The 15,019-nt window shown below is 41.4% G+C and overlaps 1 protein-coding gene across 20 annotated transcripts in view; it reads left to right on the forward strand.

The window, feature by feature from the left end:
• The window catches only part of mbnl1 (muscleblind-like splicing regulator 1), a 44,826-nt gene that overhangs the window by 15,019 nt on the left and 14,788 nt on the right, over positions 1-15,019 (forward strand). The window lies entirely within an intron of this gene.

The raw sequence follows: 15,019 nt of genomic DNA on the forward strand, positions 1-15,019 counted from the left end.
AAAGCAGACAAACAGTCTGATGAATAGCCAGATGTACAAACTCATACGGATGCCCTAAGCAAAGCTCAGCTGCTAGAAACGAACAAGGCGATAGCGTCATCATGTAGCTCTCATTCGCTGAAACCACTTCCTGTTCAGAGGCCTAAGGGCAGTTATAAGGGGTTTGTGTGTGTTTCTATATGTGTATCTGCTTTAGAGCAGAGTTGGGGAACTGTATGCAGTAATTTTCCATTTTTAGGCAGCAGCAGGAAAGCAAACACCTCTTTTTTTCTCTCTCTCACTCTCGTCGATTCTCTCGCTCTTTCACAATGACTCTTTTTATCGGAGCACAAGATCTCTGGAGATGGGTGGACCTCAACCCAAAGTTTCCAGCATTGACTTGGCACTGTATGTTTTTCGTGTTTGTATTGTCCAGCAGATACTGGTGACTCGTGGTCATTGACTGCATGTGAGCAGGGTTAGGATGAGGACAGCGTGTGCGCAGTGCAACTCAGGGGAAGAGTTGTTACAGCCAGATGTGGACAAAAGAACATTGTCAGGCCCAAGCTGACTGTTCAGCAGCTTCTTCACCTGTGCACATGAAAATTACAAGAAAAGTTTAATATATTTTCACAGCTTAATCTCCTGAAATCTTCTCAAAACACTGCAACTTTGCAAAAGTGGGACATAAGGCACTCATAATACTCATAAGCAGTTTAGTTTACTCAGCCTCACATAGTTAAAATATTGTGTTGCCAGATGTCAGAAAATAATTTGGATTAACATTTTAAAATAGCCAAAACAAAAAAAAGGTGGCATCCAGTTATATTCAAGTTTTAGCAAACTGAAGACCTGCTGCAGCAGCATAACTGCTACAGACATAACACAACGTTACCTACATGTCACAGACTCCTGAGTTCAGTGTTACCCACTGCGAGAGGATATTGACTGAGAGAGCAGTGGTGCTTTTATCTGCAGGCGGATGTTTAAATTGTCACACTGAGGTAGAGGTTGCCATTAAAAAGGAGTGACTGGCAAGTATACGGTGGCTTTTTGAAGGACTCTGAAGTCCTTTTTTAGTAGTTTAGACTCATTTTCCACTAGGATATGTGTATTAATGGAGATGGGTAATACTTTTTTTTTTTTAAACCACTCGCCCCATTTTTTCCACTGGTAATGAAAAACAGAGCAGGTCTCCGAAACCCACAATGGAAAGAGAAGCAGAAAGTAAAAAGACAGAGAAAGAGCAAAAGAGGATAGAGGAAATATCAGAAAGAAAACCTGTGGATTTGTCAGATAATTGTTCACACTATATGATAAGGCATAAACCTCTATTTCTGCACACGCACACACACACACACTCTCTCTGCATTAGTCTTTCTAAACAGACCCGCAGCAGCACTGAGTGAAAAATCAGCTGCCCTAATTCTCTTTAACACAGATTGAGAGGTTGAAATAGGACTAACTCTCGAATGAGTTGTGTTACATGAAGCCACATTGCCCACTCCCAACACGCAGACACTAATGCAGCCTCCTGGACACATGTGCACATGTTTTCTGCCCATGAGAGAGGATCGACCTTCTTCTTGAGAAGTGTATAATTAGCACAGGTCTCACATGATCACTAGTGCATAGCTGAGCAGGTCACACCCAAAGCCAGTCATTTCCCCAACAGCCACTCTCGCTCTCTTTTCGGCCTTTTTCTTTTTTTTTTTATGTCACGGTCACGGCCTCACAAACATCTGTCCGGCACTAAATGACATTGTACATAATATATTGATACCAGAAATAGTAAAAAGGAGTTAAATCATGATTTCTCATGGCAGTAATCATATGTGCACCACATTCCCTCAAGCTAGAAAATCAATTACAACCACGTATCCATCTAGGCCACAGACCTGTAACAGAGTGGAGGTGCTTTTGAATCTGCCCGTGCTTGAACAAGATGCTTGTGGGTGTTTGCTGGCCTTACACTTGGCCTTAACCTCAGAGTGCAGCCGTTTCTGTTGCCTGTCTATCTGGTTGGTGCAGCACAGACAGCTCAGCTATGTCGAAGCAGGGTAAATATTTAGAGAGGGATAATGGTAGCCTGGACTCCCTGATTTAAAGTCAGCTTTGTAACTTTGCCCGTCAATGATTAACTGCAGAGCAGATAGGTGAGGTGTAATAAATTGGAATCTTAATAAACAACGGGCCTCATAGCTAAAACTAATCTAAGCAACAGATTAACTGATGAGGCAGATGTTTAAAATATACCCGATACTTCGAGGAGGTACAGCGTAGTAACTTACTTTTAACTCACTCTAGTTGATACCACTTGTTCTCTCTGCTTGTACACTAAAGCTGATAGGAGTGTAACAGGGGCTTAATGTTGCAGAAACAAGCGCGCAACTTGCCTCATTAGTATATGAGGCAAGTTGTTCTCTGCTGTAAATGAACTTGTTGTTGCTTGTTTTTAATGCTCATTAAAAGCGCCTTCTGTGCTGTTCCACTCGGTCTGTCTGTTGCATCAGGACACACCCATTCCTGGGCAAGATGGGTCACATTACACCTGGATAACTACCCTACTAGCACAGCTATTACCACACACGTATCGTACAACACAAACCTGTGTGGAATTAGGTCAGGAGCAGGTCCTTGTTTAACCCCGGATGGCATCCCAAATGTTTAAAAATGCAAGCAGTTGATCGTCTACCACAGAGAACCATTTGAAGATACACACACACACATGCTTTCACACAGCATAGACTTTGTGCTTTGTCTACCTGCCAGCCTGACACACCCACTGTCATCACGTTTCTGAGCACATGCACGTGCATTACATCGGGATTTGTGGTGCTGTTGCGGCCGTTTCGTTTGTGTTGCTGCACTGTTTGAGGCGAGCTGGATGTTAAATGAGAAATATTTGCTTGTTTACCATCTGCACACCAATTATTTGTTCAGGGACCGTTTTTTCTCACTTCGGCACATTAAATTCGACATAAAGCAGGTGCTACTGTAAAAGGCCAAGTCTCAAGTAAAAAGAACTGTGTGACTGAGGTTGGCAATTAGACTCAATATGGGTTAAGAGTTCACTTTAACTTGAAGAAAACAATAATAGGGGTTAACAAAAGAAAAAAATCTATCAGAGGTACACAAAAGGTAATCGGTTTGCCAAAGTCAGCTGCTAGAAATGTTGAAAAAAAAAAAGCAGAAGTACTCATGTAAATGCCTAACAAGCTGCTAGACAGAGGATGTAGGCATACATGTTTCCCCGTTGTTCATGATACCTCCCACGTGAGCCGAAAATCCAGAAAAAACAGATTGCAGTTCAAAAATATACAAAAAAGTAACAAGTGAACTACAGGAATGAGGAAAGAAAAAAGTTGCTGAAAGAAAAAAGCAATTACCTATAAGTCACAGCACGAGCATCACCTGATATCAGTCTGATTGCAGATGGTTTCCCCCTGCTGAGACTAATCACGGAAAGATGCCACAACAAGCAGCGGTAAAAGGCTGAGGGAGCGTCCCCAGTGAAGATATATCGTGTGTTAATATCTATGGACTGAATATTTAAATTAGTCATTTTCCCCACAGGATTTTCCACAATGTGTTAAATATGCTGGTTTATTTGACTTTATGCATTGCTGTCCAGCTACTTTTCAACGCCTCACGCTGGTGGTAATTCTTTTTATTAGGCCGCTTACATTTCCCCACATGGCTCTGTCTACGTCAATGTAAACACGCATAAAAGCTGCGACCTGACACTTTGTTTTAGCCATTATTTTACACCTGATTTACAACTTCTGGTCTGGACTGCATCTGTCTGGCTTTTTCTCCCGTTCATTCTCTTTCCTCTATCTGCCTTTCCTCTCGTTTCGCTGGTCATATTTTGACAGCACGTTTAGATCCAGTACAGTGAGGTTAAATACACACAGACACACCAGACAGACTTTTCTGGTAAATATTAACCATGTTGCTAGCTGACGGCATTTTTGTGATTTCAAACAAATTTTTCTGCCAGTCTCCGCAATGACTGACTGTATATGGCCACGTGCATTCAATACCTGTCACTTTTTTTGGCCAGCGATAACCTGAGGAACACTCTGCCACGTTAAATCAACTGCAAGGGTTAACGTAAGCACACCACACACGCTAAAGACAGACAGATGTGCCATTTTCCAACACAGCAGCCACAGATGAGCACGTGGAATCCAAAGTCGGTCATAGGTCAGCCGTACTCACTTTGCTTTTGATACACTGACTTTCAAAAAGTGCAAGCCATAGTCATCAAGGTTTGTTTTCAGTGGCATGGTGCAGATTTTCAGTCGGATTCTGGCAGGAATGATGTAACTCCTCTTGCAGACTTTTCATCTTAATTGCATTCCTAATGGGATTTCTATGACTGCATACAGAAAAGCTCTTTCTCCTCTTTAAATATATTTAAGGGGTAGATTTATTCATCTGTACGATACAGCTTCTGCTAAACGGATGCTGTGCGTGGCTATGCTCAGTCTTTCCTCTAGCTTATTAAAATAAACTGAGACCCATAACTGGGATTTTATTTCAGTAAGTAGGCGTTTTTAGTTTTCTTTCTCCTGGCATCAATGGGCCTATTCTTAAGTCTTTGTCACATTCATGCTTGGACCACGCTAATCCTGGTTGATGCACACACTAAACCACATAGAGCCTTTTCCTTGGCCTGCTTGTTTTAGGTTGTGTGTGCATCCTTGTCACATCAGCGCATCTATGCATCTTGTCTGTGAGCTTATGTGACAGAAGATCAGCAACAACAGTCTTTTCTTCTCGGTGTCAGCCGTCCCTGTCCCGGCATCACACTGGGCCCATTTATAACACCAGTGATACAATGATTACTTCTCTAGCTGCCCTTTCTGAATCTGTCTTTAACGTACAGACTTAACAGAAAGCTACAAATAGCCCGAGGGTTTGTTTGCTCCACCCAGTAGCAAATATTGACAGATCAAAGTCAGGATTCAAGCGTTAAATTATCCGAAACTCGTAAAACATAATCTGTACTGAGTCCACCCCTCATTTCTTTATATTTTGTTGGGAAAATGGGAAGTAGGTGCAGCGATTTACTGAAATGTGTGAATATATGGAAACACAGTATATAAGGCAAAAAAGTGGTTTTTACAATTCTAACAAGCTCAAAAGTCAATATTTGGTGTGACCACCTTTATTCTTCGACACAGCCTGAACTCTGGCTGGCAAACCTTTTTGTAATTTCTTTAAGTAGTCTTTAGGAATAGTTCTCCAGGCTTCTCGAAGGACATTCAAGGCTATTCTTTGGATCTTAGCTGCGTTTTGTTCTGTTATCTGTCAAGATGATCCCGAGCTGCTTCAGTCATATGAGATCTGGGCTCTGGGGAGGCCAGGTATGCTTTTACTGTATTAACAGTATGTTTGGGATTATTGTCATGCTAAAGCGTGAAGCTGTTGACAATCAGATGCTTTCCAGATGGTATCAGAATCTGATGGTACTTTTCTGTGTTCATAATTCCATCAAATTGGCAAGATCTCCAACCCCACTGGCGGAAATGATAAAGCCTCCACCATGTTTTACAGATGACCGTAGACACTCACCTCCCAACTTCCTCTGTTCTTAGGGACAATATTTGAACCAGGAATTTCACATTTGGATTCATAGTAACTTCGTGAGCAGTCCACTTGTTGTTTAAATTGGCATACCTCGCCCTTTTCTTCCTGTTTGATTTCATTAAGAATGGCTTCTTGACACCCAGTCTTCCACTAAGACTGTTATAGACAGTTTTGTTGTTAATGTATGTTTGGGGGCGTTGCATCCCGGAACCTTCAGAGGTTTTTCAGGGTTCTCCCTGCCGGAATGTTATGCGTGGGACAGTTTCCTGTATGTGTGCGACTAGCTGTGGTTGTTTCTAAAAGTGGTCAGTAAACGTCCTAAAACTGCCACTTGAGTTTCCGAGCATTTTTATCCTGAGGTTATAACAAAGACCATTTCTGTTTAAGGCTTCAGTGAACAGTAGATGGATCAACTGAAAGATCTGTGTCTCAGGTTCTGTGTTGGGTCTGGTGGATTTTTATTTTGCCTTGTTGATGCAAAATTAGTATTTTATCTCATTAAAGCTGCTGTTATCTTTGGTATTTTTCAATTCATATCAGTCAAATTCAACTCAACTATGTGTTTTTGTGCAGTAACAAAGTTAGTATTGAAGTGTTTTTTGCAAAATTGTCCTTTGCATGTAGACACAACGCTGGTTCATCCCTTGAATTAGGTGGCCTTATAATTTTTGAATGACTTATAGGTCAGTCTAAAGTGGCTTAATTCCTCTGAAAATGGTCAGGCACAAGGACTGGACTGAAAACAAGCCAAAGTCTAAGTAAAGAAACTTGGAAAGAGCTTCAGAAACCCTGGAGAAGTATTGATCTAGCCCACCTTTAAAAAGTTACAAAAATTCGGGCTCCTTGGAAGCAAAATATTTTTAAAAAATGGAGAGGTGGGTCAAGACTTTGGCACAATACTTTATAATTAGTGTTGGTAATGCCACTGGTCCGTGATTCAAATCAATAGAAAACACAATGAACTGCAAGGTGTGCCCATTCGGTTACATTTTTCACGCTATATAGTTTATAACAAAGAAACAAAATTATATCAACTTTATTAATAGTTACTGATAACAGTACTAGCAGATGCTACAGTTAGCTAGGCTATCATCAATCCCACAAGACAGGTGAGCGCGTAGCTTGAGGGCACAGCCGCTCACTTAGATTCAATTCTCTTAACACCTTTTCACTCTTCCACTCCCTCTCCTCGGTCCAGCTGTCACGTTTACCCTGCCTCTTTTCTCTCCGTCGATGCCAAAACATTAAGGAGGCTATGTCAGGCGCTGCACACTCACATGCTTTTTAGAAGTGACTGTGAGGCAAAAAGTGGAAAAAAATAGTTGATAGCTGTCCATGTGTTTTTCTCTTTCTCAATTGCTCTCTGTGTGCCTGTCTTGTTTTTCTTTAAGTGCATTCCTTCTCAGAATCGCAGTGTCTGGGCCTGTCAGACTCATGGCAACAGTCTTAATCACTTTCTGCTTGTCTTCAATTCAGTTTTCATTGTCATCGCAAGGAAAACCTTCTTTTACCTTATTTGGCGAATCTGAAACTTAAAATATTCTCCATTATGCATTCGTTTATTTCATTATATGTTATTGAGCAATGAGTCACAGTCAACACCCTCAAATGTAGGCTTAATTTAGGCAGGATAATTCATGTGTTGTTGTTTTCTTGACCTGGAACAGTGACACAATCTGAACACCAATTATTAGCCCTAATTACTTTATATGATGGTCACAGACAGCAGAATATAGCGTATGACTTGCATTTGTGGCTGTAGCCTTGCTTGCAAAATCTTTTAGGCTGGATTTAATTCTGAAGTTGCAAGTTAGCTGTTGCTAGTTCCAGCTGTTGTTTTTGCAAACTTTATGAATATCAGAATATAATCTTCCATAATAGAAAGAGTATGAGGCTAAACCACTTGATAAAATGCTGTAGGAGAGGAAGAGGGTGAAATCGTCCTCGTGCTGGTGCCAAGCCCGAAAGGCATAATCACACACAGAAACAGGATTAGGCCAGTTGACAGTGGGATTAGAGCCGTGGATAGGATTACAGACTGTGAGATCAGATTAGCATAATACATACCAGATTAAATCTGTTAGTGCTGCAAACTAAACTAATCATTATTACTTGGCTACTGATAGAAGAGGCTTTTTTCCCCCTGTTGTCTGAGACTTGTGCAGATGGTGGCGGGAGTGACAAGGGTTAAAAAAGGGAGAGCAGAAAGCTGGGACTAAAGGAAGGTATATAAAAGAGAAAAAGGACCCCTTTAAACTTTTTTTCCTTCTTTTATAGGTCTTGCTTAGGGTTGAAATGCATCACAACGCTGCCACTCTGAAGTGATAGAGATAATGATGGAGTCTTGGTTGAAAGACAAAAAAATGTGGAAGGAGATTGGTACACGTAACTCATCCCAGGCTAAGGGGCTTTATTTGTAGGTGACTTTGTTTTCTCTGTATTAAGATCACTTCCCCATTTTCTTTGTCTGTCTCCAGATTGCTTTTGTAATCTAAGCTCATTATACACCACGACTGTATTATATATTTTATAACAAATAAATAAATATGTATATATATATACAGGGCATTGTAAGTCTACTTGTCATTCTTTAGTGAGAATATATTGCATCCCACTGCATTACTCATGCTTTAAGTTTTGAAATGTCTCATTTAGATAAAAGAAAGTCTTTATTTCTCAACCCAGAAGGCCCAATATTAGAAAAAGAGCCCACCTCAGTCATTTCAGAAACAGTGTTGCTATTGATGCGTCATTGCTGCCTCAGACTTGCGATTTCTGCTCAGCGACTCTTCTTTCTCACTCTGAGGCAGAGCTCGGAGATGATTAAATGAATGTTACCGGGCTACGTCGCGAGCACTGGATGGCTTTCATAAAGTGCTGCGGCTCAAATCAATACTCGTGTGATTGCTCTGTTATCACGGATAATGAAAAGCAAGAAACTGACCTCGCAGGAGGAGAAGCATCGCTAAACTGAGAAAGGGGGACATTAATGTAAACGAAGTCACATGAAAGTTGGTTTGTGTATCAAGAGATAGCAAGAGAGAGAGAGGCAGACAGGGAGAGGAGGGGGGCATGTGAGAAAAAAACAAAAAAACAGAGGGAGGTCTAAGTTTGGATCCAGAGCTCCTGTGTACGTGACATCTGACCTGAGGGATTTCTGAGAACCAACACCCTCTCGAGTGTGAATAACTCATTGCTCAGCCTGCATTTTGTGTGTCTGTCTGTGTCTATATGAATAGTTTTATGTGGATGCTACTGTGTCACATGCATGTGGGTGTTTACATTTGAACCACAGCTGCAATTTGCGAAATATTTTTCTCCTAAAACCCAGAAAATCCGCTGATGCATTCTGCTCACATTTTTCCCACAGCCACACGACGTACCTTATCGCACTCTGTGTGGTCCGTGTTGTAACTCTATTCTAGCCTGTAATCCTCATTCTCTCTGCCGTTGTTGGGTGAGGGCGGGGATGCGTCACCGTAACCAGTATGGCTATTATCATAGATTGACACTCCCTCTTTTCTTCATATCTCCACAAGGCCCGCTGGTCACATCAACTCTCTGACCACTAATCTTCACTTCACAGATTACTGGGTGCATTGAGCCCCAATAAGGAGATGTGGGCATGAGTACGAGTGCGTGTTTATGGTCTGATATAGACATGCAGGCCTCAGCAAAGAAACGGCACTACATCACTAAGACTCCAAAGACCTCTGCCGTCTTCTTCGCTGTCTTCAAAATCTGCTGTTAATTTGATGCTAAATTAAGTGACTGAAAAGAAAAGAAAATCTATTTTTCTCTTCTCTAAATGGGTGTTATTGATTGTGAATTGCTAATTACTTAATGCTTGCAAATTTAGCAGGGATAAGATGAGACTATCACATCGGAATATTTCTGGCTCGCTCTTTTTTCCAGTAATTTGGGTGCTTGCTGTTTTACCAGGAAATTCCAGTCAACGTGCACATTAGTATATTGACTGAATTAGCTGTATTTTATGTTTTATGCCATATTTGGGTGCATGGTAGACAAAGAGACCAACTGCTGGGTCCGGTCCTTTGAGTCTGTGCTATTCCCCAGCAGAACAAAGCTTCATTCAGAGTGTGTGTGAAGAGAAAGGGCTTTCATCTCTGTGTATGTTTAGACAGAAGTCAGTGGAACGCAGTACAGAGAACAGAGTAGCTTCACAGCACAACTCAACACAACTGAATCTTACACCATAACATCACACCACAACGCTGGAGCATCAAAGATAAGAGGGGAAGTGAAGTTGGATCAACTGTAACTGTCTCTGTAGTGTGTTTAAAAGGATGTAGGTTAACGGTATGCAGGATATAAATACATCCACGGTCACGCTTCAAATGGGTTAGGCTGCAGTAACTAGAATATTGTGTGTTTGTTTTTAGGTATTTATTTTTTTAGTAAAAGGTTTGGACAGATTGATGTCCTCAGGAAATTATGCTGCAGAGTTTCCAGTTATTTTTTTGAGGGGGCCAAAGTACAGTGGCCCTGAGAGGACAAATACAACAGAAGTGTTGATCGACCAGCTGCGCAAATGACAAGCTAACAGTAAACGGATAATAGCAAACATGTGTCTACAGTATCATCTGAGTCATGTGATTAAAACACACATCTCAGATGAGTCCTCTGCTTCTTTTAAACGTGTCTCAGTGCAGTCTTTCACGTGCTTCGGTTTCTGTCACTTCTGTAGCTCGTCAGTCACGTAATTGTCTCCCCAAAACCGCGTCCATTGTGCTTTGTGTTCTTTAGTGGCGTTTTACCTCTCAGGGCCACCATACCAAAAGATCACAAAATGAATTCAAGTGATTGTGATGTATTTAAATTACAAAATTTGAACTATAAAAAATATAGACCAGCTCCTATTTCACTAGCATCTGGCAAACATATAGTTAGTCTGGGTTAAATATAGTCCAAACAGAATCACTGTTTCAGTTGATTAAATTTTAACCTTTAGGGGAATCTTTGAAAAAGTTTAATAAACTGGAGACTGAGTGGTTCCGCTGATGTTTGCATCTTGACATATACGAAATGTAAACCTACCAAGTAGGGCTGTCACTAAATCAGAACGTTGATACCAGAAATAAGACAGTAAAAACTGAAACAATCAAGTGACCATGTTGAATATGTTAGAAAAATAAAATAAAACCAAAAACAATAAAGCTAGGAATCTCCTTAGCCTCACTTTAAAAGACCTTGAAGTTACAGTTTACCTGTTTTCTGCAGGCGTTTTCCTGAAAAGAGCAGAATTATAACTGAATGCTGCATATCGCTGTTTAGCTGTGCCACATGCAAGAATAGCTGGCTCGTCTAAGACATGTGTGGACAGTTCATAATGTAGCAGCAGTTCAGAGATGATCTGGTTTTTCGGCCTTAATCCATTCAGACTTTTATAACAAACTATATTTAAAGGTTGCAAGTCAAATGGATACAAAAGCCCCCATTTTACTGAATACTTTTAACTATAGTCTTCACGGTAGAGACGTTTTTCTTCACCTGTCTCGTGTTTCCCTCCTTCTTGCTGGCTCGCGCACATGCACAGTGCAACATCTTGCTGCATGCTTCACGTGTGCTCCTTAAAAGGATGGGATACAGCCCCACCCAGCATTCTTTACTCATTGGTTCATTGTTTGTTTAAATCCCACACAATCACCAAAGCTGGGTGTGTGTCTACGAGTGTGAGACAGAGAGCTAGAAGAGAGTGCGCTCAGGGTGGGACATGTTATTGCAACTTATCATCAAACAGCCTGCCCAGTAGCCAGTGGGATTATTGTTCCCAGTTTGGCCTGGATTTTGGCAAGTCTGAGCTCACCGGGGGAAGTGCAGACTCTCACTATTAAAATAAAACATGGCCTGGATTGAACTTAAAGAAGGCAGGGAAAGTTCAGTAGTGCAGCGGCTGCTTGGTGAAAAAGCCCCGCTGTATTAACGTCGTATTATTCTACTAAATCATGACCTATAATATGTAGTTTAACCCCCCTCATAGTTCTTATCACCTGAACTTGGAAGCACTTTCCTGAAACACACTTTGAACAATGAAGACAAATATGCCCTCTGCTCATCAGCCTACACTGATTCTAGGGAAAGAGAATGAGGGAAACAGCTAATGATGTGGATGAATCATTTTTGATTGTTTTTACATGTCTTGCATGAAGCAGTGACAAACTCATCTATTCACTCATTATCAGGTATTATGAAAAATCCCTAAAAAGAAGAATTTGAAGCTTCCATAGCCCAGCCCACGTTTGATTTGCATAATTATCCTTAAATCCCGTCATTATCATGAGACAGTGCAATGTCCTGCTCAGACTGAGATCCCATGGTGGAGTCGAAAGAGCTGGTCAGTGATAAGAATTATCGGAGGTGATGTATCTATCTTTCGTCGACATAGTTTGAATTTTTTCGCGATGGAAACGCAGACAAGCAGTGAAAGATGCTCCTTAGCTAGTCGTGGCTGCAGGGCAAGCTCTATCTGTAGCGTTTCCTTTGGCGAGCTTCTCTCTCTGGCAGCGATCGGGCGGATTTCAGGAGTCACTGTGTATTAGAGGAGAAGTGTCTGACTGCTCTGTTGCCGTGGACACCATCTGTAGCTGCTCCTCGAGGCTGGTGATGTCACAGTAACAGACAAAAACACGACGCGAGGGGCTACGTTTTCCTCTCATCCCTGTCTGCATCTCTTTTCTTTTTTTCTTCCCACCCTGCTTGCGACAGCTCGCAATGGTCTAAACTGATCACTTCTGCAACTTCTAAAATTTCACTGTTACAGCCGTTGAGTCACCATGACTTTCATTTTACGCTCTCCGTCTCTCTCTCTCTCTCCATGCGATCAGAGTGCTTTCTCTTATGTGACCTGCTTTTTTTAAATTCAAAATGGCTGCTAGTGATGGTTGATGACATTTTCTTTTCTCAAAATGATTGAACTAAAAATCAAAGCAGCATTTTATTTTCTGCCCGCCTTAACACAAAAACACGTCCATATACAAAACTGCAATAACAAATCCAGCAGTTGACGGTTGAGGTCATATGAGGTGAGCGCAACATGATCTTTTATGCCTTTACAACCACCCCGCTTCACCTACCCCTCACCCTCACCCACACCCACACACACACACACTCTCCCTCCCCTCTCTGGATGTTGTTGTCACTCTCTGGATGAGTGCTATTAGAACCTGCTTTCAGCTCCTCTTTTTTTGAACACACACCTTAGTGCCAAATTTAAAATCCTTCTCCTCACATTTAAGGTCTTGAATATTCAGACCTTATCTTAAAGATCTCATAGTACCATATCACCCCAATAGAGCGTTTCACTTTCAGACTGCTGGTTAATTTGTGGTGCCTGGGGCATTTAAAAGTAGAATGGGAGGCTTTCAGGCCTATCCCAGTTTAGATTTCTGGAGACACTACTTTTAAGAACTTAAAACTTTCCTTTTTGATAGTATATATTTAGGGCTGGATCATGTGACCTGAATCCTCCATAGTTATGCTGCAATAGTCCTTGGCTGCTGGTGCACTGAGTGTTTCTTCTTCATTCACCTTTTTCCACTGACTTTGTGTTTATACAGCACTCTGCATTTAATCCTAACAGGTCACAGCAGATGGCCACTCCTCCCTTGGGCTGATTATATGGAGGTTTCTGCCTATTAAAAGGGAGTTTTTCCTTCCCACTGTTACCAAGTGCTTGCTCATGAGGGGTTGTTTAGTCTTTGTCTTACAATATAAAACAGCTTGAGGTGACTGTTGTTGTGATTTGGCACTATATAAATAAAACTGAATGCGAATTCAAAATGAATGAATTGAATGTGTCAGAATTGTCGAGGCCAGCTCAGCTAACATATAGCCTGGCCTGTCCTAGATGTTTGAGCACATGGGCTAACAGTTGCTCAAAGACACATCTATATAAAAGATGAAAGTGTCACGGTCTGGCTGGGGCAGACCGTATGTGTTGCAGAGGAGGACTCAAACGCAGACCAAAACGTAGTGTGGATAAACAAAACAAGCCGTTTATTGAGGCTAGCAATGAGGGTAAAAATAATCGGGCATCGGTGAAAACTAAACAATAACCTAAACTGGGTGAACTAATAACAAAACATGAAAAAGCTTAACCATAGTGAACTGACATGGGTACCTGGGGATGAGACATGGATGAGCAGACGACCTGACAGCAAATGACTGAAAGCACACGGACTAAATACACACAGGATGATGAGGGAAGTGGGAACACATGGGGAAACAGCTGGCACACATGAACATAATGACGTCACCGTGGGAGAGTAAAACTGAACACGATGAACACAGAAACACCAGACCTCTTCACAATAAAACAGGAAACATAAAGAGACATAGACATGACAACCCGAACTTGACAACGTAAGACACAGACATGAAACGCATGAAGAGCAGGGGAGATTTAACATAGTTGGAAACACGAGGGGGAAATAATAAGAACTAGAAACACCTAGGCATGATAACAAATGAACTTAGGAAACCTGACGGGCTTACATAAACTAAAACTCAAAACGCTGGGTCAACAGACCCAGGATCATGACAGAAAGGAATAAAAACAAAAAAAGAAAAAGAGTATAATGTGTTTTAGATCAGTATGAAACTTTTAAGTTGATTCAAACATCTATTTTGCCCTGCGCATTAGGAAATAGCCACACATTTTTTGACTCATTGACACTGTGTGACATAAAATGTGAATAGCTAATCTGCATAAGCCATTTTTATGGCTCTGTCTTTGTGTCTGTTTGTCTTCTCACTAAATAAATGAGTCCTATGTTCATTTTTATTCAACTTTAGCAAATCTTTACTCTCTGCTATCACTGCTAGAATTTCATAGCAAGTTTAACACATTTTCTGAATGACACAGTGCTGTCTCATAGCTGTTCATCAGATTTTTGATATAAAAAGAGAAATAATGAAAATATCAGGCCCCTTAACTGTGCGCTCCATTTTGTTATCTAAGCAGAAGAGAAGATAGCAGGCACAGAGCATAAGGGAGACGTGTAGGTAGTCATAGTCCATGCATCTGTCTTAATTGCTCTTAACCAGCTATCTGCAACACAATCTGCTGTCATTTTAAAAGGAGCTCCAAGTAGAACTTGAGATCACAATTTCAGACAAGTGGATACAACAAAATACCTTCAAAAGGACCCCCTGCCATTAAATTTCCCCTCAGTGCTCCTTCCTGTTTCCTTTGCACCTGTCCGGTGCTCCAGTGTCAGTGAAAGCAAAGGAGATGGAAAAGTGAGATGAAGTCATGACAGAGTATAGAAATGAATCCCAGTGGGGTCAGCTCTGTCAGCGAGGGAGAGCACAGTCAGATCAGCTGTACCGCAGAGCTGAAAGGAAATACGCGCCTTTCCTAAACTGCGGACGTGTTTTGTGTGCGCGCTCTCATGTTTGCGTGACATACATCTGCCACCTG

This window comes from Aulonocara sp. 'chitande type north' Nkhata Bay, linkage group LG18, assembly GCF_057382095.1.
Source record: "Aulonocara sp. 'chitande type north' Nkhata Bay isolate Kocher_YH1m ecotype deep benthic linkage group LG18, A_spYH_male_GT1.1, whole genome shotgun sequence".
NCBI lineage: Eukaryota > Metazoa > Chordata > Actinopteri > Cichliformes > Cichlidae > Aulonocara > Aulonocara sp. 'chitande type north' Nkhata Bay.